At 39.1% G+C, this 23,009-nt stretch overlaps 2 pseudogenes; both read right to left on the bottom strand.

The window, feature by feature from the left end:
- Positions 1 to 715: 715 nt before the first annotated feature.
- LOC118657961 lies at positions 716 to 9,985 on the bottom strand (annotated as a pseudogene).
- A 1,664-nt stretch (positions 9,986 to 11,649) lies between these two features.
- LOC118658641 lies at positions 11,650 to 12,748 on the bottom strand (annotated as a pseudogene).
- Positions 12,749 to 23,009: the final 10,261 nt, after the last annotated feature.

The following is a 23,009-nucleotide window of genomic DNA, read 5'->3' as shown; positions in this document are numbered from 1 at the left end:
AGTGACCTCTTGGTACATGGACCGATGCTCAAGCACTGAGCCACATCAGCTGGGCTGCAGATATTTTCTGAAAGAGTTTTTATTTGATGACTCAAGTAAAATTTTCTGAGGTAAAGAACCTCACATCACCTCCAGTGACATTTTTCTCTTCCCCCAGTCCTGACTTGAGGTGAGGGAGTCCCTTTGTGATGAGATCATTTTATTTCTAGGTTCTAAAAAACCCCATGTTTCTCAGTAGCTCAGATCAAACCAGATCCCCCAGATTTGGGTAGAACTAACTCAAATACCTGAGTCAGTTCCAGAAGCATCTCTGGTTTTACTGTCAAGGGTCAGCAAATCTCTAGGTGTCAGCTCAAGATACACAGTATTTGGTCAGCTTTGTATTTGCTTGTATAAAATGTTTTCTAATTCTTTTATAATTTATCATGTATATATTCCTAAAATCCTACTCAGGAACAAGTAGGGTTCTATGGGTTTCTAAAGTTGACCCCAGCCAACCTGAATCCAAGTCTCTGGGGATAGGGTTCTGGACACCTCCTTTAAAAAAAAAAATGCTGTTACAACTACCTCTACATGCTGAAGTATAAGAGCCTTTACAGTAGAACAACTATAAGAGTAAATGGAAAAAATAAGTCCCAGCAAGCAGAGGCAGGCAAATTTGAATTTGAGGATTTAATACTAATGGGTGAATGATATTTAAAGAAAACAAAACAGATCATGAACACCTTTGCTTCAACAAGTGCATTTTCAGCCAGGCTGGCTGCATCAGTGTGCTGATACTTTCTTCTGCCTCTGAGAGCTTCTTCAGAACTTGGTTGACCTTGGCCTCATCAAATTCCAAACACAGAAATTCAGATTCCTGTCCACGTTTCCCTATTTCCAGCTCCATTATAGCAACAGGGGTGTGTATCTGAGCTGAGTGCCTCGACTGTGATTTGCCATCAACTCTCCAGCTTAGGCCCTGAAGCCCACTGTCCCAGCGGCTCTGGTTCATCAGGCTCTCTCGGATCTTTGTCTTATGATTCTTCCAGAATTTAGAAATGATAGCAGCTTGATCAGATGTGATCCCTCCTTGCTTTTTGGTTTGAGCAGTCAAGAATGCTTCCAGCTGGTTAAAATCCATGTCTGCAGATGCAACAGACTTAAGAATCCCCTCATCTTCGCCAGAAAAGGCTGGAACTCCTCGGGTGGCACCTCCAGGTAGAGCTGGCTCCGCAGCAGCTCCTCCGTAATGCCTGTAATGCCCGGGTGCCTGCGGAAATCTTTCTGGGCCAGGCCGCTCAGCAGCCCGCTCAGGGACTTGCAACTCTCCTGCTCGCCCGCCGTTGTCCCCTCTCTTCTTAAAAAAATTTCTTCTTTTTAACACGATAGTTTAGATTTGCTTTTTAAAAAACCTTAAAAACATGTCATTTTCCTGGGTTTGGCTATTGTAAATTATATTCATATTTTAAATATAATTATATATATGTATCTATAAAACAATATTATATTTATCACATTATTACATGTTATAACATATATATTATCTGTTATTGACAGATATTTGTTAAAATCTTGCAATATGATTGTCAAATGATCTGTTTCTGATTTTAGTTTTGTCCAGTTTTACTTTTTACATTTTAGGGTATATAAAAGTAAAATTGTTATGATGTTGTCACAGATTGAAACTTTTAACACTGTAAAAATCCTCTTCATCTATAGTAAAGTTTTTTACATTAAAACCTATATGTTTAATGATATAGTTAAATCAGCTTTGCTTGTGTTTCTATAGTATAGCTTTAAATGCTTTTCCTTTAGTTATGTTTAAATATTTGATTTCTATTCTTTTAAAATTGATTTCTTTGAGATTAAATGAATATGTTTATCATTCTACCTTTACATCTAATAAGCTTAGTAATTAAACATTTTTCCTTTTTTTAATCCCCTAGTATAGTGATTACAGTATGTACCCTTGAGTTATCAAATACTGATATAAATACTTCCTTTTACACTTGCTCAGTCCAATATGGTAGATGCTGGTCCCATGTGGTTATGTAAATTTAAAGTTAAATTCACGAAAATTAAATAAAAGAAAAAATGTCTAATATATTTACTATTTGACCTTTTATAGAAATAATTTGCTGACAGCTGGTATAGGCACAAGTATAGATATATAGATAAGGAAACTAAATAGAGAATCCAGAAATAGACCTACAGAAAGATCATCCATTGTTTGCCAGCGAAGGTGCAAATGCAATTCAATGCATACAGTGAAGTTTTTCAGCAAATGGTGCAATACCAACTGGATATCCACATGCAAAAAATGAACCTGCATATGAAGCACGTCATGTTTAAACTTTAACTCAAACTGTGCCACAGACCTAAATGGCAAATGAAAAATTATAAAACTTCTAGAGTAAAATATAAGACTAAACCCTTTGTGACTTTGGTTTAAGCAAATATTACTTAGATTAAAATATCAAAAGCAAAATCCATAACAGAAAAAACTGACAAATTGGACTTTAAAAAATACTGTTAAGAGAATGAGGAGGCAAAACATGGATGCAATGAAATATTTGCAAATCATGTATGATAAAAGACCTTCCTCAAAAACATAAAAATGATAAAGAATAAATAATATCAACATCATTTTCATATATACTATAATGAAATTGAATATTTGTTAGGTTGAAATTTGTATTTCTCTTTGGCTATGAGAATAAAAAACAGTACATTTCAAGATATAAATTGTCAAGCAAAATTGTTTTCTTAAGAAATGGGTCATCATAATTATTTGAAATTTTTAAAATCAGGCAATCAGCTAGTGCTAAATTACTTTTTGTATGTGAACAAACCTGGACTTTCTAAGATTTCCCAGATCAATACCTTTCAAAAACCATGTAGTCTCCTCAGAGCTATAAATAATCTTTAAATGGCACCACTACGTTATGAAAGGAATTGAATGGTTGATCTTGTACCACAGAAACTTCACATTTCAGATTTTTCTATTGTTTTACTTATAAGGGAGTTTCTTTTTAATAATAGACCTAGCCTCCTTCTGTGGCCCATTAAACAATTTCTTTTCTTTTTTTAAATATATTTTATTGATTTTTTTACAGAGAGGAAGGAAGAGGGATAGAGAGTTAAAAACATCAATGAGAGAGAAACATTGATCAGCTGCCTCCTGCATAACCAAGGTACATGCCCTCGACCGGAATCGAACCCGGGACCCTTGAGTCTGCAGGCCGACGCTCTATCCACTGAGCCAAACCGGTTACGGCAAACAATTTCTTTCTGAACCCAATTCTGAGTATAGGACACATACCAGCATGTTAGATTTCATGTTTTCAAGGACATGACATTTTGTAAGTCTTGTTTATAGTGCACTCTGAGAGTTTTGTGAGATGTAGTGTTTCATTTCTGGGTCACTGGTCGAAATTGGGATCATTAGTGAAGTAACTGTTTAGGCTTCCCTGAGGGAAAAAAAACAACCCTTCAATCTAGCACATTTTTATTGATTGAAGGGAGGATTGGCACAGGTCACCACCACTACAGACGCTCATTGGTAATACTGTCATTTATCTCCTTGGTGTCATTGCAGGCAACAAAATTTTCCTATCTCACTATATATTATACATCATCTACCCAGATTCTTTATATGGCAGAAATATTCTGTTTAAAAAATACATGTTGTGTCTAATTTTCTTATGGCATTTATTTTTAAATGAGTCCCTACTAAAAATGAAATTGTACACTTAATACAATTTCCTTACAATGCAGATTCCTTACAGAATATAGTTTTCAGAGAAAATTATATTTGCCTATACCTGCCCTACCTTTTTCAAAGTAACACTATGAGTTTTTTTAATGTTCCCTCCTAAGGTGGACAGCATGATTGCTATACATGCTCATCCTTTTAGCTTCTAAAATTTATGCAACCAAGGACTGTATCTGTTATATATATGTTCATAGCAGCACAATTCACCATAGCTAAGATCTGGAAACAGCCTAAGTGCCCATCAGTAGATGAATGGATCAGAAAACTGTGGTACATCTACACAATGGAATACTACGCTGCTGTAAAAAAGAAGGAACTCTTACCATTTGCAACGGCATGGATGGAACTGGAGAGCATTATGCTAAGTGAAATAAGCCAGTCAATGAAGGGAAAACACCACATAATCTCACTCACTCATGGATAATAAAGACCATTATAAACTTATGAACAAAAATAGATACAGAGGCAGAGCTGCCTCGAACAGACTGTCAAACTACAGCAGGAAGGCTGGGGAGGGTTGAGGGGCAGGTGGCGGGGGGGGGGGGGGCGGGGAGATCAACCGAAGGACTTGTATGCATGCATATAAGCATAACCAATGGACATAAGACACTAGGGGGTAGGGGAGGCTGGGGGATTGTTAAGGGCGGGAAAAAAAGGAGACATATGTAATACTCTTTGTAATACTTTAAGCAATAAAACAATTTAAAAAAAACTAAATGAAAATGTAATACAAAACAGTACATATAATCAGATTATAAAACACAAATGCCTATTTTGAAAAGATCATCAATAAAAAACTTTAATGGTAGAGCGGCAAAAAAAAAAAAAAAAAAGAAAGAAAAAGAAAAGCATTGATCAGACCGTCAAACCTCAGAGGGAAGGTAGGGGAGGGTGGAGGTAAGGGGGAGAGATCAACCAAAGGACTTATATGCAAGCATATAGGCCTAACCAATGGACACAGACAACAGGGAGGTGAGGGCATGATTGGGGGAGGATGGGGAGGGGCAATGTGGGGATAAGGACACATATGTAATAACTTAATCAATAAAGGCATTTTAAAAAAAGAAAATATAACAGTGTTTCTCAAAAGAAATTGGGAGGGCATTCTGGTTAGGGTGAGTGTCATATGTGAAGGCTTTGATGGCAGGCACTTGCTTGAAAGTTGTCAAATATATTTGACTAAACTCAAAGAGCACTAGGCTAAAAAATAGAGCCTTATGTATAAAAAATGACAAATACAGACCAGTAGGATTTTAATTTGTAATGCTGATAAAGAGATATGATAATGGGGAGTTCTAGTTTCATGTAGTTTGAGGAAGAAGACAGTGAATATCCTTGCAGGATTCTGGGCTGGGAGTGTACATGCAAGCTAACTACACAATGGTTCTATTATGCAGAACTGGCTATGAATAAAGATAGAAAGAAGGGTAGGGGTGGACTCATTTATCTGAACACTTAAGTTAGTTCTTACCAGGTATTAAGGATAAAGAAAATACATTTTCTGGGGAAACATGACCACAGCCCAGAAAAAAAAAAAGGTGGTGTGGGGGGGAGGGTATCTCCAAGGAATAAAGTAGGGAAGGGCTCAAACTAAAAGAGCTAAAAAATGTTGTTAAAAATAATATTTAAAACTTACTATCCTTGAGGCATGATTAGTTTTGGTGTCACATGGACAGAAATCACAAAACTATAGCATCAATAAACTTTACCTGGGTGACTAACATCAATGTAGTATCACTAAAATGATGAATAATGATGCATAACCACATCCTTGAGATTAACCTAATCAGCATTTTCTGATGTTACTCAACCACAAAATGATTTATTATAAAATGTTGATGAAATACCAACCTAGAGGATATTATTATGCACACTTGATTAAAAAGGGGAGAGCAAAAATAAGTGCTTAAGGAAAATATCAAAATTGAATTCATGTTTGAGAATAAGTATTTCATAAAATCACAAATAAATTCAATAGGAAAGTAATTGTATTTTAGAGATAATCAGATATTTAGAAGTGAGTGTTATAATGTTTATAACTTAGTTTAAAATACCTCCACAGAAATATATACATTTATGAAGCACATAAATCAAACTGTGAATAACTCTGTTGAATCATTCAAATCCAAAGGGTAGTACATGAAGCAGCAAGGTGGAGCAGAGCTATGGAGCCTGCAGTGTAGCGGTGCGAGCTAAATCTGCCTGCAAAATTAGCTGCCATTTCAAGCCATAACGTGCAATATTATGAGCTGAATTGTGTCCCCTCCTAAAATTCATATGTATACCTCAGAATGAAACTGTATTTGGATCCAGGGCCTTTGCAGAGGTGATTATGGCAAAATGAGATGATATTTTGAGCCCTATCCAATATGAACATAATCCAATATGAGCTCATAGCCCAACATGAGAAGAGAAGATTAGAACATACACATACACAAGTGCACACTCACACAGAGGAAAGACGATGTGAAGACACAGCTAGAAGGCTGCCATCTACAAGGAAGGCTGGAGGCCTCTGAAGAAACCGAACCTGTGGACACCTTTATTTTGGACTTCTGGCTTCCAGATTATGAGGAATAAATTCCTGTTGTGTAAGCCACCCAGCCTGTGGTATTTTGTTACCGCAGCCCCAGCAAACAAATGCAGATGTCCTCCCAAATATAATGAAATCAGAAAGCTGTAAGCAAAGGTCCTTGAGATGCTGTCTAATCTATCCATCATCCTTTAGGCAAATCCATCTCTAAGCCTTCCAGTATAAGGACAAAGAGAGTGCCTGGGAAGAAAGTCTGCTGTCCATGGGAGATGACAGTGGTTAGGGAGGGCACACTGAAAATAGAATTCTGAAATATTAATTCTAAATTCTTTACCATCAGCCAGTTTGGGCCATCTATTTCAGAACAGTAGCCTTCAGTCCTTGGTTGAGAAATGAAAAGGAAAAAATTGTAAGGCTTGGCTACAGAGCACACTCTGCATTAATATTAGTTAACTTTAATCAGTAAGTACACATGAAAAGCTAGAAGTCTCTATCATTGTCTCTTTGACTCAGAATTCAGATAAGGTAATGAAAAATATTTTTTTGTATTAAAAAAAAAGGCTTTTCTTCACATTGTACCTTACTTGCAAGCTTCCTTGTTCACCTCTATATAAAAATATAAGTAGAACTGTTTCCCAATAAAATTCCTTTTCCAAAGTTACCAAGAAGTCTTGAAAAAAAGCTTATAGCACATGCTAACTGTAGGTGGTGTTGATATCTCTTCCACAAATTACAAAAATAAATTTAGCAAAAGATTTATACTTACTACTTAGCAATGTTTCTGCAGATCTTTTTGTACTGTTTCTAATTTCTTAGTTATCCTTCATGTAAAGCAGAAGAGTTTGCCTAAAGGCTCAGCTTGACATCCTTAGAACAATGCCCCCCTTATGGGCCATCTCCATGACTGTCCCCAGTCTTCATTTCCTCTGACCTCTCTTGACCACCCATTCATTCTTGAAACTCTCTTCTTTCTCCACATCTCAGACACTGCCCTTCCCTGGTTCTTTCTTATAGATGCTTTACTCTGGCAAGCTTCTAGCTCAGCAATTTTCAACTGTGTGTGCCACGGTGCGCACATTTATGTGCCACACGAATGTTTAAAACATGCAATACCCGACTATTTAGTCAGGAGCACTGATCTCTTTTCCCTTAGATTATAAAAAAACAACAACAACAACAACCAACATAACAATAGTTGTCCATTGGAAATGAATCAAAATTATACCTATTTTTTGTCAGATGAGCAAAAAATATATCTTTTAGTGTGCTAGAGTTTTGGCAATTAGTTTATGTGTGCAATGAAATGAAAAGGTTAAAAATTGCTCTTCTAGTTGATTATCCTAACTGAATGCCTAGTACAAGGATTATCCTGGTTTCTTTGACCTTTTCTTTTCCACATTTGGTGCCCAATGAAATGTATCCAACTCATGGCTTCAGTCGCTGATTAGTACACACTCGTATTTCAACCCGAAGCCCTGAGCCAGACCCCGGCCTATAGTTCCATATGCACATGGATTGCAGTTACATCCAACTTGAATGTTTTCAAACTGGTTAACAATTGAATTCCTCTTCCCATATAAGCCTCTCTTGCCCCTCAAATCTGGCTTCCCTTTCCAGGTACCCTGATGGATTCACGGTCAATCTTCCTCACCTGGCTCCTTTGGTGCACCAACACTGGGGTTCAGGAGCTTTGACAGAGACTGTAGGATCCACAAAGTCAAAATATTTACTAGCTTGCCCTGCACAAAAATTAAGTATAAGTATAAGAACAATACAATTGTAATAAAAATTCCAATTGGCCCAGCCAGTGTGGCTCTGTGGTTGAGCATTGACCCATGAACCAGATCAGGGTTCAATTACCAGTCAGCACACATGCCCGGGGTTTCAGGCTTGATCCTTTTCAGGAAGCAGCATATTGATGTTTCTCTCTCATCATTGATGTTTCTATCTCTCTCTCCCTCTCCCTTCCTCTCTCTGAAATCAATGAAAACATATTTAAAAAAATTTTCCAACTGAACTGCTTGAGAATTTATTGTTAAAACTAATGCACGAAAATGCTTAAGGCCATTTTTAAAAAGAAAAAAAAATGATGTGAGATTTTAATTAATAGATAATTCAATATCATAATGACAGTATTCAATCAAATCATATATGGGTAAAATTCAGTATGGTAAGTCAGTTTTCTATAAATAATACATTATTCAATGTATGATGTTGAGACAACTGGTTATATTAAAGAAAAATATAAAATTGAATGCAAAAAACTTCATACTGGCTTCTGCTATTGACATGATTCACTATATTAAGAGAATAAGAAGCAGTTGTGTCAATAAGAACCAAGTGTTCACATTCAATGAAGCAACTCTACCAGCTCTTTCTGCTATGTAGTGACCTTGGAGAAGATGGACTGTCTTAGTGTGTTGCTATGAACAAAAGTAACAAAGATGAGAAAGGACCCAGATTTTTATCAGGGCTTAGCAAGCAAAGCATAACCCAAATTTCAGCCTCCCCACTTTCCTGTCCCCCAAGACTCTGTTTGGCCAGGAAACTGTGTAGTGTGCGTAATGCCAGCCCTGAGAGCGAGCAGTATTCAGGCTGGCATTCTGGAAGGCAAGTTGGCATATCACATGAGCCTATTGTTTCTTTCAGAGTTTCCAGTTATAGAAATATCTCAGGGAGTTGATAGGAAAAGTAGAAGAAAATTTTTTAAAAAGCAAATTGTTTACCATTTAGGTGTGGGCTAATAAATTATGTACATTTATAAAATAACTAAACTTCTTTAAAATGTGTTAGCTAACATAATGGTTTAAAAAGGAGCCTGCTATTGGAGTTATAATTTATATTTCTTCCAATACTAGTCATATTAAGCATTTATGTCTTAATGTTTATTAGCAGTTTGTACTTCTCTGATCTGTGTCCTCAGAATATTTTCTTTCTCTTTTTTTTTCCCCTTTAGTTTTGTCATTTATTGTATATGTTTTAAACTTCTTTTCTACTGAGGAAATTTTATAATCAGAGGCTCTGGTTAACCAGTTTCACCTGCAGGTACACCTGGTCAAGAAGAACAGCGTGCTCTAGGGTATTTAAAGTGGTTGCTTTTTCTCCTCACCACGCCACCGACAGTAGGAAAGGATTTTCCTGGAAGGTTTACTGCTCGACTCTCCTCGAGTTCCTGAAGGTAAATCTCAAAATATTGAGGGAAGTCTCCTGTGGCTGGGGACCCTGATTTTTTTATCTCAGAGCTGTCCACACTGAGCCTCCAGCAACTGATGAATTAGTGTCTGGTTTCCTCCTCCAGCACGGATTCCTGCCGTGGTTTCTGCTCCGGGGACTCCTCTCAGGTATGCTGTGCCGTCTTTCCAGTCCTGGGGCAGTGGCTTCCCCTGTCTTTCGTCCTTCCCCAGGGCCCAAGAACATTTGTTGTTTTTCAATGTGTTCAGCTTTTTTACTTATTGTACAGATGGGTGGTGACTTCTAAACTCCTTTCTTGCAGAGCTAGAAGTCGGAAGCCAGTCCATTTACTTGAAAGTGCAGTAACTGGGCATGTGTGTCTACAGCCTTATTGGCGATCACACCCTCTGTTCACACAGCATGGCACAGAGGCTCTGAACCAGCAGAAACAGTTGCTCCTTGTGACAACCTCTCCCCAGTTCCACAGTCACTGCCAGGAGGCCTGGGGCTGAAGAACCAGTCATCGCTAACTCGAGAGTCTCACTGGTGGTTCCTGTCTTCAGAGGAAGAAAAAACCCGAAGGGCTTCTATAGGACACTCAGGGACCCTGTGACGGAGTCCCTCTGACTTCTCTGAGGTGTGAGGGCTCTGAGCAGCACAGGCGGGCTTCTTGGCAGGAGGGAGGGTGGTAGCTGTCAGGAGCTTGTAGCTCCCGTGGCCTGCATCTATTCTCTTAAAGACGGTTTTGATGGGCTGGTGTGGAACCTGGGGAATTGGTGGGAGCTGGGGCACATTGCAGTGCTGCACAGTCTTACAGGGAGGGCACTGGTCCAGATGCTGCACTTCTGGTCTCTGCATGTTCTTCTGCAGGGACAGGCAGGTGCTGAATCTGGGGTGTGTGTGTGTGTGTGTGTGTGTGTGTGTGTGTGTGTGTGTGTGTGTTTGAGGCACTTCTGGCAGATCTGGAAGGATGTCTGGTCTCCTCTTGACGCTGAGATTGGAATCCTGGCCCACACACTGTGCAGCAGGAGGTTGGAGGCTTGTATGAGTTCCCGTCAGGGAACCTGGCTTGTTCCTGAGGGATGAGCATGTGGCAGCCTGGGATGCTGGAGGCAAAATGGGGCCTGTTCTTCCTCTGGTGGACACTGTGGGTGGGATTCTGGACAAAGCGTGCTGCTGGGTGAAGAGTGTCTGCTGCAGGCCTTCCCTGCCCACTGTTAGTGAAGGAGGTGAGCAGGTGCCTCCCTCAGTGTTTTGATCGGAGGTGCTGAGGATGTCACGCCAGGTTTTCTGACAGGTCACTCAGTGGTGACGTCTGGGTCTTGCACATACTTTCTCTTGCTTGTGGGGATGGGCATCGGCCGGGCTGGGTGTCTCACACAGCCACAGAGTTCTGTCTCGTCCTCCCAGTTTTCCTGAGGCTCTTTTTGTCTCTCTCGCTCTGAGCCGGTCTCTGTTCTTCATTGAGCCTTGATTTCTGTTCAATATCCCTAGCAGTCATGTAAGGACGACTTGGGTTCTGTGGATCCTGGGTAGCCAATGGTTTCTGGTTCTCCTTCATCTTACTGGATCCTCGGGGCTGGGGGGGGCCGGCTCAGCCCTATACCAATGCTTCATGGGACACCTGAGGCTGCTTTCCTTGTGCCCAAAGCTCCCACAGATCTTGCATTTCAACTGGGGGAGAACAGGCCCTGAGATTCTCCTCTTCTGGTGGGGGAGCCTTGTGTGCCACTGGGGCCCTCTGTGGCTGCTTCCCTTTCTGGGCCATCCAGCATCTTCAGGGCCCTCACTATGGGTAAGGATCTGCCACACCAACTATGAGATTCAGATCTTTTTGTCTCAGCTATGGACTTGGGAATCTCCTGAAAAAAATAAAATAAAATAAAAGAGAACCATTTCAATATCACACAGAGAAACCTCCTCCTCCCCATTGTATTTTGAATGTGTTCTATATTTTGCCTACATTCTGTAAACATATTTCTGCCAGAAATTGAATTCTTGATTGATAATGTTTTTTTCCTCCCTGCGCATGGGCTACAGAAAACATTTAGAGATGTCAGATGTCAGGTAATTGTCACTCTTTTAAAAGCAATGTTTTCTCTTTTTTCTTTTTTAGATTGTAATATATTCTCTGGAAAACATTCAGCAGTACGAAAGCCCTCCCTGGGCCCTCCCATTCTCTCATGGGTCCACAACTGGTGGAAAGGTCCAGAAATCCTTGAGCTCTGGAAAGGTCCCTGATCAGTCCTTGGGGAACACAGGTGGCTATTTTGGAAGAACCTGCTCAAGTATGGTTCTTGACGTCTGGGGAATCCTTTCGGGGAAGATCACTTCAAACTCAGTAACGAGGTCCCCGCGTTTCTCGGGTGTTTTGGGGAAAGGGAGGCCTTCTCCAGGAACTTTTCACCGCATGCCAGGCCTGATGACATCTTTGAACAGGGTGGGTATGGTCCTGCCGTCCAGAGTGGGGACATTCACGGTACAGCCACACAGAGCTCCCGAAGGGTGACCCTGGCTGGGTCAATGACATCAGAGCCATCTCTCTTAAAGATATTGTGTGGCTTGTCCTTTAAAACAAAGACGATGTCAGCTGGAATGTTGTTAGAGGTCTGGTCTCCCTCCTTGGGGAAGGTGATTTTGGTCCCTTCTTTCCACCCCCGTCTCACTTCAATGGTCAAGATTTTGTCTTCGCTGTGAATGCTCTTCCCATCGGGGTTCAGCCTTTTATGGGAGATCTTCATCTTCTTGGTACAGCCGCTGTGGATCTCTTCAAGGGAGACCCTAACGTCATGGGTGACAGGGGAGTCCTGCTTCTTTCCGGTGGGCTCTTGGGCAGGGCGGGAGCGGACACAGTTCCTGTTGGTGAAGCCACCCATGCCCATGGGGAAGCCAGAGAAAGGGTCATCAATGTCCACGCCTTCTTCCCCCTTCCGCTGTCCAAAAGAGGCGTCAAAGGGATTTCGGCCACCGAAGAACTCAGCAAACATGGCCCGAGGGTCTCCATGGAATGTGTAGCTAAAGGAGGTACCCTTAGCACCACCGCCGCCGCTTCCACCACTGGGGCCACCACCCTTGGCCTTCCTCTCCGTAGCGGTCGAAGATCTCGAGCTTGCTCGGGTCGCTGAGCATGTCGGAGGCCTCGGCGATCTCCTTGAACTTCTCCTCGGCGCCGGGCTCCTGGTTCTTGTCCGGGTGGCAGCGCAGCGCCTGGCGGCGGTCGGCCCACTGACCTCCTCGTCCGACGCGCCGGGGGCCAGGCCCAGTGTCTGGTAATAGTCTTTTCCCATGGCCCCGCCTGCGGCTGCCGCCCAGCTGTCGGTGTCCCCCCAAAGCAATGTTTTCTTTCTGGTTACTTGTAAGGCCTTTTGGTCATAGCTGTTCTGTGATTTCCCCAGGATACATTAATGTTTTATTTACTCTGGTTCAGACTTATTGGGCATATTAAATGTTAATGGGAGTTCCTCGCCAACTATAAACTGTTCTCAGGTGTTCCTTTTTAAAATGTGCCTCTGCCATGTTTTCTCTATCCTCACATTATGGGATTTTGAATGGATATGTTTAAAATTTCATTTTACCTTTCATTGTACTTAAATTCACTTTCATGATGGTACTTCTTTGTTTTCTATGCTATATTTATGCTAATTTCTTCAGTTATATTTCAATGAATAATTTTTTTTGTCCATGTCTAGGCTGTTCTTTTACACATATATCAGTATTTTGCTTTCAAGTATAAAGTTTCATTTCTAGAAGTATGGTTTTATTGTGCTACTTTCAAATTTGCTGTTCACTAACTTTTTAAAGCTGATTTTATCTGAAAATAAAATAATCCTTATTTTATACTATGTCTGATCATCCAAATATCTAAAGTTTTTGTGAGTTTGAATTTTTTCTTTGTGGTTTCAGTTGACCTGTGTATGTGTGTATATGCATGATGAGCGACTTTAAGTAACTGGCTCATGTGATTTTTGGAGGCTAAGAAACTCCAGGGTATTATTTAAAGTTCAGAAATAGCAGAAGTAGATTTTAGCGTGTGTGTGTGTGTGTGTGTGTGTGTGTGTGTGTGCGTGCAACTAGTATGTGTGTGTAACTAGTATTGTTAAAAGTTGTTCTCTCATATCAATTTTGGGGAACAGTTTAAGTTTTGTTTGATTTTCAGAGGTATTAAGAAGTAGCCCCAAATTAAGTTTGGCTTGTATTGCAGAATAAGCTGAATTAAGTTTTGCTTATATGTCTCAATTGGTTTTGTCCAGGGAATCTCAAGTCCGGTTTCTATTTGTTTGATTTTAACAATCTTCAGTTGTCAAGCTGGAGGCTAAGGAGATCTGATGGGGTAGTGCTGGTCTGAGTGCAAAGGTCTGAGAACCAGGAGAGCCATTGATGTAGTTCCAGTCTGAAAGCCAGCAAGTTTGAGACCCAAGGAGAGCTGATGTTTCCGTTTGAGCCCCGCGGCAGGAAAAGGCCAGCCTCCCAGATCAGGCTCTGGCAGGAGGAATTGCCCCTTACTGTACAAGTGTCATTGTTTTTATGGAATCAGGCCTTCAACTGATTGTAGGAGTGTCACATGCATTAGGGTGGGGATTTTTTAAAAATATATTTTTATTGATTTCAGAGAGGAAGGTAGAGGGAGAGAGAGATAGAAACATCAATGATGAGAGAGAATCATTGATTGGCTGCCTCCTGCATGCCCCCTACTGGGAATCTAGCCCACAACCCAGGCATGTGCCCTTGGTCAAAATCAAACCCGGGACCGTTCGATCCGCAGGCCAACGCTCTACTACTGAGCCAAAACGACTAGGGCAGAGTGGGGAATTTTTATCTCATTCAAAAACCACTCCCAAAATAATGTTTGACCAAATATTTGGGCATTCTGTGGCCCAGTCAAGTTGACCCATAAAATTTACCATCACACATATTTAATTCTTGTTAGCAATAAGTATATAGTTTCCTTGGAACTTGATCTGTGGAAGTTGTTTGAAAGCTGGGTTTAAGGTGAATTCATCCTGAAAGTATTTACATTAGCAATTTGCACATTTAGAACATAATTCTTAAGTTTTGGCGACTCAGATGGTATGAACTAGTTAAAAAGAAAAAAAAAATCCTATATGTTGGATAGCTTGTGGTTTAAAATTCATGAGAGAAATTCTCTCCTCTCCATTGAGCTTGTAGTTTTGAGACTGACAGTTTAATTATAGACTTGTTGGGATGGAGATTTCATAGTCCACCATTTTACCAAGACTTCCTCTTAGAGCAGTGGTTCTCAACCTTGGCTGCACATTAGAATCACCTGGGAATCTTTTAAACTCCAGATTGAAATCCTGATTGAAATCAGGATTTTAAAAAGATTCCCAGGTGATTCTACTGTGCAACCAAGGTTGAGAACCACTGTCTTAGAGGGATAAAGTGAGGCTGAGTTAACTTTCCTGTCCCTGAACCCTGGAAGGTCAAGTTCACTGGGTTTTGGAAAATGCTCAGAAGCACAAGGGCAACTTCAGGTATTCCACGTCCCTCTCTTGGTCTTTACCTTGGCTCATTTGTTGTCCTGATTTCCTCACTGTATTGCCGTCTCATGCCGACATTCATAATGTTTTTTATAATTTTATTCCACACATTTTGTTATTTTCATGGGGATATTAGGTCTTACAATGCTAGAAATAAAACTATTCAATGATTACTTTTAATTATATTTATTTTTAATCTATTCATTACCTAGGATGTTCTAACACAGGCAATATATTATAAGTTTACCCTGCAAACCAAAATGATAGACTGAAGATCTGAATTCATCCTTTAGTGATATTAATAATACTAAAAGTAAAAGAAAACTAAAAAAGAAACAACTCAAGTCATGAATCAGAAATTTTGCACATTCTTTTAAAGAGTCTGAGTTTTCCAATAAAGCAGATATAGTTAGTTTCATGTTATAGATAATTAAAGAATGGACCCATGAGATGTGTGTAATACATGTAAGTAAAATCCTTAAAGGAGCCCTAACCGGTTTGGCTCAGTGAATAGAGTGTCGGCCTGCAGACTGAAAGGTCCCAGGTTCGATTCCGGTCAAGGGCATGTACCTTGGTTGCGGGCACATCCCCAGTAGGAGGTGTGCTGGAGGCAGCTGATTGATGTTTCTCTCTCATCAATGTTTCTAACTCTCTATCCCTCTCCCTTCCTCTCTGTAAAAAATCAATAAAATATATTTTAAAAAAATAAATAAATAAAATCCTTAAAGGAAACAAGAATGGGATTAAAATGTCTTAAAAATGTAAGGAAAGCCTCATTCAAAGCTCAAGGGGGAAATATTCACATAATTTGTCTACTTAGTGTAGAGCACAAAATCTGTTTTTATTTTATTTCAGATGCTTCACTTTATTAACATCCAAAGTATTTTCTTTATTAGAAGTTATATGAACTCTGATATCCAATGAAATGTAAATAGATACTAATCTGTTCATTTAAATGTATAGCAAAATAATAAAATATATCTAAATAAAATATATGTACAGCTACAATGTGATTTAGGTTTCTTTATGGTAGTTCTTTCTAAAATGTATTATACACATCCTAGAAGAGCATTATAATAGAGTAAATGTTGCTATCCTGCCTGTGTCTGCCTTTTCAGGTCAATTGTGTGTCATTTTTCTACCTTTGACATGGTTTTTATATATTTTAATTTGGTTTTTTTTTAAGACTAATCTTAAAAACACCTGGGTGACTGCTGCAGTTGCTTCAAGTTGCAACATCGTAATGTCAATAACGGTGAACTGGTTTTTATGTTTATCTCACACAGGTCTTTCTCCCGTCTATGTCACTGAGCTGTCTGCCATTGCTTGCTAGTATTCAGGAGTGCATGTCGCTGTGCTGATTTAGAAGGTGTTCATTGGTTTCATGGATTATTTAGAACATTTAGGTTGAAAATAACCTGATAATAACTCTTTCCATGTGAAAAAGAAAAGATCGCTAACAGTGTTGAAGCCCTTTTTGAGTATGCTGTTCTTTGAAAAAATGAATTAGTTTATTAGACTTCCAAGTGACAGTAGTTCTTCTGTCTTGCTTGAGAAAATACAGAATGATGAAAGCTTCCTATTCCATAACTCTTTAAATAAATTGATATTTTATTAAACAATTCAGCATCTTCACCTGAAAGAGTGGTTTATAATGCGACACACATGCTCTTTTTCTGGCCTCCTGAAAATATGTGATGGGTGCTTAGATTCAAAACCACCATAAATGGAATAGACTTATCACCCCAGCTCTTCATGGCCCAAAGCTTAGGAACAACCGCCCTGAGTTTACCTCTTAAATCACACTGTTAAATGGCTGACTACTGGAAAGCCTGCACTTTTTGCCCTTTTATTATTTCTGGCTTACCAGACAGAGTTCTTGGCTGCCCACAGTAGAAACTCTCCCTAACTAAGCAGGAGATGAAATCATGGTAAGGGTGGTGAATGGCTCTCTCAGATCAATAGGAAGCCTGGAGAAAACGAACTTGTCAGGACCCTCCTCCTGGTCACACCGCATACAGCTGGGTTTGCACTGTGGCTGGTCTCCGCAACCTCCAATGCACATTCCAACTCTGCCATTGCTGATGAGCAACCTCCCAAAGTCCTGCTCTTAAGGAATCTGTAGTTTTATTAGGAAGATATAACTTTAACTAGAGTGTGTACTATTAGAGGGAATCTTCAGATGACTAGAGGGAATCTTCAGATGAAATACGCTGGGTAATAAAATCTGTTTGGGCTATATGAGATTAAGAACAGATACAGGTGAGGGGAGTGGGTGGAGATGGAAGAAAAGGGTATAGGGAGCATAAATAGTATTGGAGGAAAAAGAAAATAGAAAATAAAACACAACAACAAAAGAACAGATACATTATGGTTAGATTATTATTATTGAGGGAATTCATAAAATGGAAAGATTTGATAATGGCTTTACTTACATGCAGTGCATTTCCTTTCATGTTGCCTACTCATCAGCTATTTTTCCATTTGAATTAATGAAGCACTCTGACCTCAATTATAACAGATTTGTCACTTCTGCCAGAGTGACACTGCTATTGCATTTTTCATTATAAACCCTCTTTTCTGTGGATTTAAAGCCTGTGATGTTAATTTGTGTAAGAATGAGCATTAAGTGTTTCAGGTCATATGAAATTTCTTCCTAAAATTTGTTTTTTTAAAAATATATTTTATTGATTTTTTACAGAGAGGAAGGGAGAGGGATAGAGAGTTAGAAACATCGGTGAGAGAGAAACATCGATCAGCTGCCTCCTTCACACTCCCCACTGGGGATGTGCCCACAACCAAGGTACATGCCCTTGACCGGAATCGAACCTGGGACCCTTGAGTCCGCAGGCTGATGCTCTATCCACTGAGCCAAACCGGTCAGGGCCTAAAATTTGTTTTAATAAGTATTTGCCACAGAGCAACTAAACCATAATTTATCTTAAAAAACAAACAAACAAACAAAAAAACCCCAAACACCCTAACCAACACCATAGAAAACACATTTATTCTAAGCAATAAGATGTTACCAACAGTTAGCCTTTCTTCAGAATAGTTTCTATTGGCATTTAAAAGTGTAAATGCTATAGTTTGCTTTTTTAACTGAAGCGCAACTGCTTCTAAATAGCTCTGCCTATTAAAACTGTTTCACAATTATTAATCTAGAAGTAATTAGATGATTGGTCTTTCTATTCTTTATCTTACTATTTTTTAGATAGCACTTACGTAATGCATTTTGAGAAACGTTTGTAAACCCATTAATGGTGTTTATAAGAGTGGTACCCATTTGCTACCAAGAGACGAGTTTATCAATTTTTATTTGGCTATAATTAACATCTAACGTTGTGAAATCTAAGGGTATAGTACATGATTTGATACATTTATATTGCAGTATGATTGCTGCTGTAGCATTAGCTAACCCCTCTGTCATGTCAGATATTAATTTCTTCTAGTGGGAACATTTAAGATCTATTCTCTTAGCAAGCTTGATGATAATACAGTTGTATTGTCTGTAATTACTGTGTTGTGTATTAGATCTCCCACTCCCCAGCCCCTGGTAACCACCATTCCACCCTGTTTCTTTGAGTCCCATTCTTTTTAGATTCTGTGTATAAGAGAGATCATATAGCATTTGTCTTTTTCTGGCTTATCTCACTTAGCATAATCACCTCAAGTTCCATTCATCTTGTTGCAAATGATAGTATTTTTTTGTTCTCAGAGCTGAAAAAGTATTCCATTGTATCATTGTGTGTGTATGTGTATCAAATAATGTGTGTATTTTATATATATCATATCCTTTTTAATTACTCATTCATTGACACGCCATTTCCATATCTTGTCTATTGTGAAGCATGCTGCATTTAAAACCTATTTCTTTCTTTTCTTTTGTTAATCCTCAACTGAGGATATATTTTCCACTGATTTTTAGGGAGAGTGCAGGGGAGGGCACAAGGAGGGGAAAGAGACACAACAATTGGTTGCCGGCCCCAGTATAGTACCTGTAACCCAAGTACCTGCCTTTGACTGTGAATCAAACTTATGACCCTTCCATGCACAGGGCAATGCTCTAAATACAGAGAACACCGGCCATGGTGTAAAGCCCATTTCATTTTAACATGAAACATAGATTTTCGTTCAATTGTCTTGTGTAGGTGTGTAGCTCTTATTCAATAAGATGAGCTCCAGGTACATTCTAAAATTCTGAAGAATTACACAGAAAGAGCATCGCGTGTGGCTTCTTCAATACACCACAAGGGAGCTTACATCCAAGGGTAAGTTCTTTACAGATAAATAACAAGGTTTTATACAGAAAATGGTTTTATGGAGTGGGAAAAGTAGTGATGATGGAGAAAATATAGTAAAAAGTAAACTTTAGTTTTATTCATGAGGGCCCTATTTCAAGAATGAGATGAATCCTGAAGAAAATATTTTTTTCTATGTGATTTTCTAGAGTCCATTTAAATGCATCTGACATTTCCATGTTCAGTACTCACATTTCTACTCAATATTTAATTGATTTATCCTGACATAACTTCTGAATGCACACTGGGTATAATGTTGCTGTTCTCATTCTCAATGCTTGGTTCACAGGGAGATAAGAGCACTGTTCTCTGCATTTGGGGACCCAGTGGTTTGTCCAACTGTGCATAATAGATGCTCTGCCGCTGGGAGAGAGGTAAAATGTAGGCTGTACTGGTTGCTGTTTTGAAATACTTCAATCATTAAATTTATCATTTTCATTTTCTATTATGAAGTTAGCAGTCAAATACAGGAAAGACAATGGGTAACAAATGCCATTAAAAAGGTCCAGTTGCATTTTCATAAACTTTTCAAATGAGCTAATCAGGAGTTGTAATAAGGCTGCTTGCTTTTTAATTTTCGGGCTATTTAACTGTCACAGTTTGAAAGTGCTAATTCAGTACTAAGAAATTAAGCTGGGTTTTCTTAGCTAGTAGTTTATGCTAACACTTAACATTTTATATCCATTTCCTTCTGAAAATGTTTTTGTTTTTTTTTCACTTCCATTGAGGACTCTGACCCCTGAAAGAACTAACTCTGTGTAATTCAAATGGTGATATAAGTGGGATAAACTCTAAAGCAGTGATGGCGAACCTACGACACGCGTGTCAGAGGTGACACACGAACTCATTTTTTTGGTTGATTTTTCTTTGTTAAATGGCATTTCAATATATAAAATAAATATCAAAAATATAATTCTTTGTTTTACTATGGTTGCAAATATCAAAAAATTTCTATATGTGACACGGCACCAGAGTTAAGTTAGGGTTTTTCAAAATGCTGACACGCCGAGCTCAAAAGGTCCGCCATCACTGCTCTAAAGTGTATGGTTTAAAACAACGGGGGAAAAATAAGGACAGTAATGAGCACGAGAGCCTCCAAATTTGGGTGCAGGGAGTACAGGTAGCATGAAAGGAAAAACATCCGTCAGGGTGTTGGGCGACAGGAATCCAGACTCACCTTCTCTCTTCACTGGACATGAGACCTTAGGCCACCTAGCAAGCCTTTCTGAGTCTCAGTTTACAACACTGAAAGTGGAGTCAGTAGCCTGAACTTATGAAATAAAAAAATCAATCTGCTTTCCTATGCAATTTGCTCTTACACCTCGAGTCATTCTTTATCAAGTATTTCTGTCATGTGTCCAGCTGAGGCACAGTGCCCATGAGGGAATTCACAGCTGCAGCTTTCATCAGCAGATTTGCTAAATGGCAGAGGAAATCTCATAAATGTACCCTCTTTTAGATATAATCACCTGATTTGGGAAGAGTGATGATAAGACATCTCTTCTCCTGAAGAGAATCTAGAGCTGAGTGGGGGCAGTAGTAAGTGCTGCCGTGTCTTTGGCTACTCAAAGCACAGCATTCACATATTTTGCTTCTGGCTCCATCAGCTGAAGATAAATGAAAGTCCATCATTTCTGACTGGACTTGGTCGTCAGCAGTACAAATGCATCAGAACGCTACTAACTTCTCTATGCAACGGACTAGAAGATCGTATTGTGAAAGATAGCTTGACTTTGGAAAGATTATAATTTGAGTTCCCTAAGTTGAAATAATATAGGCTATGCATTGAATGTACTATCTTTGAGCTTAATAACTTTTCTTCATTTATTGTAAACTGTTACATACAGAAAAATGAATAAAATACATGTGGCTTAATAACTATAAAGTGAAAACCCAAGAAACAAACATTCAGAGCCAGAAATAAGACTTTTCCAGCACCTCAGAATGATAATAATCTACTAAAATTGTTTTGATATTGAATATCATGATTACAAGACCTTTTATAATAAGCATGCAATAAGGGCATTTTTGTTCAAACACCTTAGTCTTATTGGGTTGTTCACTACTACTCTCCACCTCTCTTAGTGTTTCCTCATTATCATGTAGAAGATATCTAGAACATCTTTTAAATTTCCTTTCTATGTGTGGCTCTGAATTAGTCTGATCATGACAGACATCTAAATGGTAATTTGAATGGTGAAGAGCACTAATGACAAGCACAGTTTCTCTTGCTGCAGAAAAAACACAATTTGCATGGGTAATGTGGGTGATCAGAGGATTTGGGTATGAGACCAGGTCTGTGATAGGAATCCCATTCATCGAGTATTTCAGGTTCTGCCTCCTTTCACATGGTGGGGTAACACTTTGAAATCATGTGAGACAATGTGATTGGTTCCAAGCAATGAATTGTAAACAAAACGATTTGTATGACTTGAGGACCAAGCATTTGATTGCTTTTGAGAGTTCTCTTTTCCCCCCTGTTGTAGCTAGTGTTGCTCAAGAGACTTGCTGCTCTGAAGCTTGGTTGGCTGACTGATTACCATGGGCCCTGCATGTGGCATGAGCAGGAAACAAATAGGAGCTGTTTTCGGTAGACAGAATAATGTCTTCCCAAAGATGTCCATGTCCTAATTCCTGAAACCTATTACTCTAGGTAGCTAAAGAGATGTTGCAGATACGGTCAAGTTAAGGACCTTGAGACTGGGTTACATATTATCTTGGATTATCTGGGTTGGCCTTTTGTATTCGAAAGGGTCCTTGAAATGTTAATGGAGCAAAGGTTGGAATGATGTGATTGCTGGCTTCAAAGCTATAGGATGAGGCTGGGATTCAGGTGGCTTCTAGAAACTGGAAAAGGGAAGGAAGTAGATGTTCCCCTTGAGCTTCCAGAAGGAGTTCAGCCCAGTGAAACCCATTGCAGACCTCTGACCTCCTGAACTCTAAGATAATAAAACTATGTTATTTTAAGCCACTAAGTTTGTAGTAATTTGCTAGAGCAGCAATAGAAAATGAATATACTATTTTAAACCATTTGAGGCTTGAGATTGTTTATTACAGCACCATAACCTAGTCTATCTTGACTGATATAATTCTCCCTTATCTTTTTTTATGGTCAAAATTAGCATTAAGGAAATGTACTTTAAAATTCAAGTGGTTTTTTCTTCACCCAAACGTGTTTATAATCTTCAAGTTGTCCTCTTCCTGTATTTTGGGGGGAGGGATTGAATCAGAGGATAGGTAACATTTTTGGATAATTGTCTATGTATTTTCTATAGTATATAGGAATATAATCTAAAATGCAATAGAGAACCTGTCTTTAAGAATTGTCAGATGCAGCCTGGCTGTCGTGGCTCAGTGGTTGAGCGTTGATCAATAAATCAGGAGGTCACAGTTCAATGATCAATGAACCAGGAGGTCGCAGTTCAATTCCAATCGGGGCACATGCCTAGGTGTGGGTTTGATCCCCAGTGCAGGGTATGCAGGAGGCAGCCAATCAATCAATGGTTCTCTCTTATCATTGATGTTTTTCTCTCTTTTTCCCTCTCACGTCCTGTCTGAAATAAATAAGAATATATTAAAAAAGAATTGTTAGATGTTATTTTAGAATGACTGTTTTGTTCTCACTCATCTTTGGTTTATGAAATGTAGAATGAATTTTCTGCCTATGGATAAGAGAAAGATATAACCCATAGATACCATGCAGGAGATAAACTAGCAGTCACTTTTTTAACAAGTTTATTTGGTGACAG

Source organism: Myotis myotis, unplaced genomic scaffold, assembly GCF_014108235.1.
Source record: "Myotis myotis isolate mMyoMyo1 unplaced genomic scaffold, mMyoMyo1.p scaffold_m19_p_6, whole genome shotgun sequence".
In the NCBI taxonomy this organism is placed as follows: Eukaryota; Metazoa; Chordata; class Mammalia; order Chiroptera; family Vespertilionidae; genus Myotis; species Myotis myotis.
Note: the sequence above shows the minus strand (reverse complement) of the source record. Positions and strands in the feature narration are given on the sequence as shown.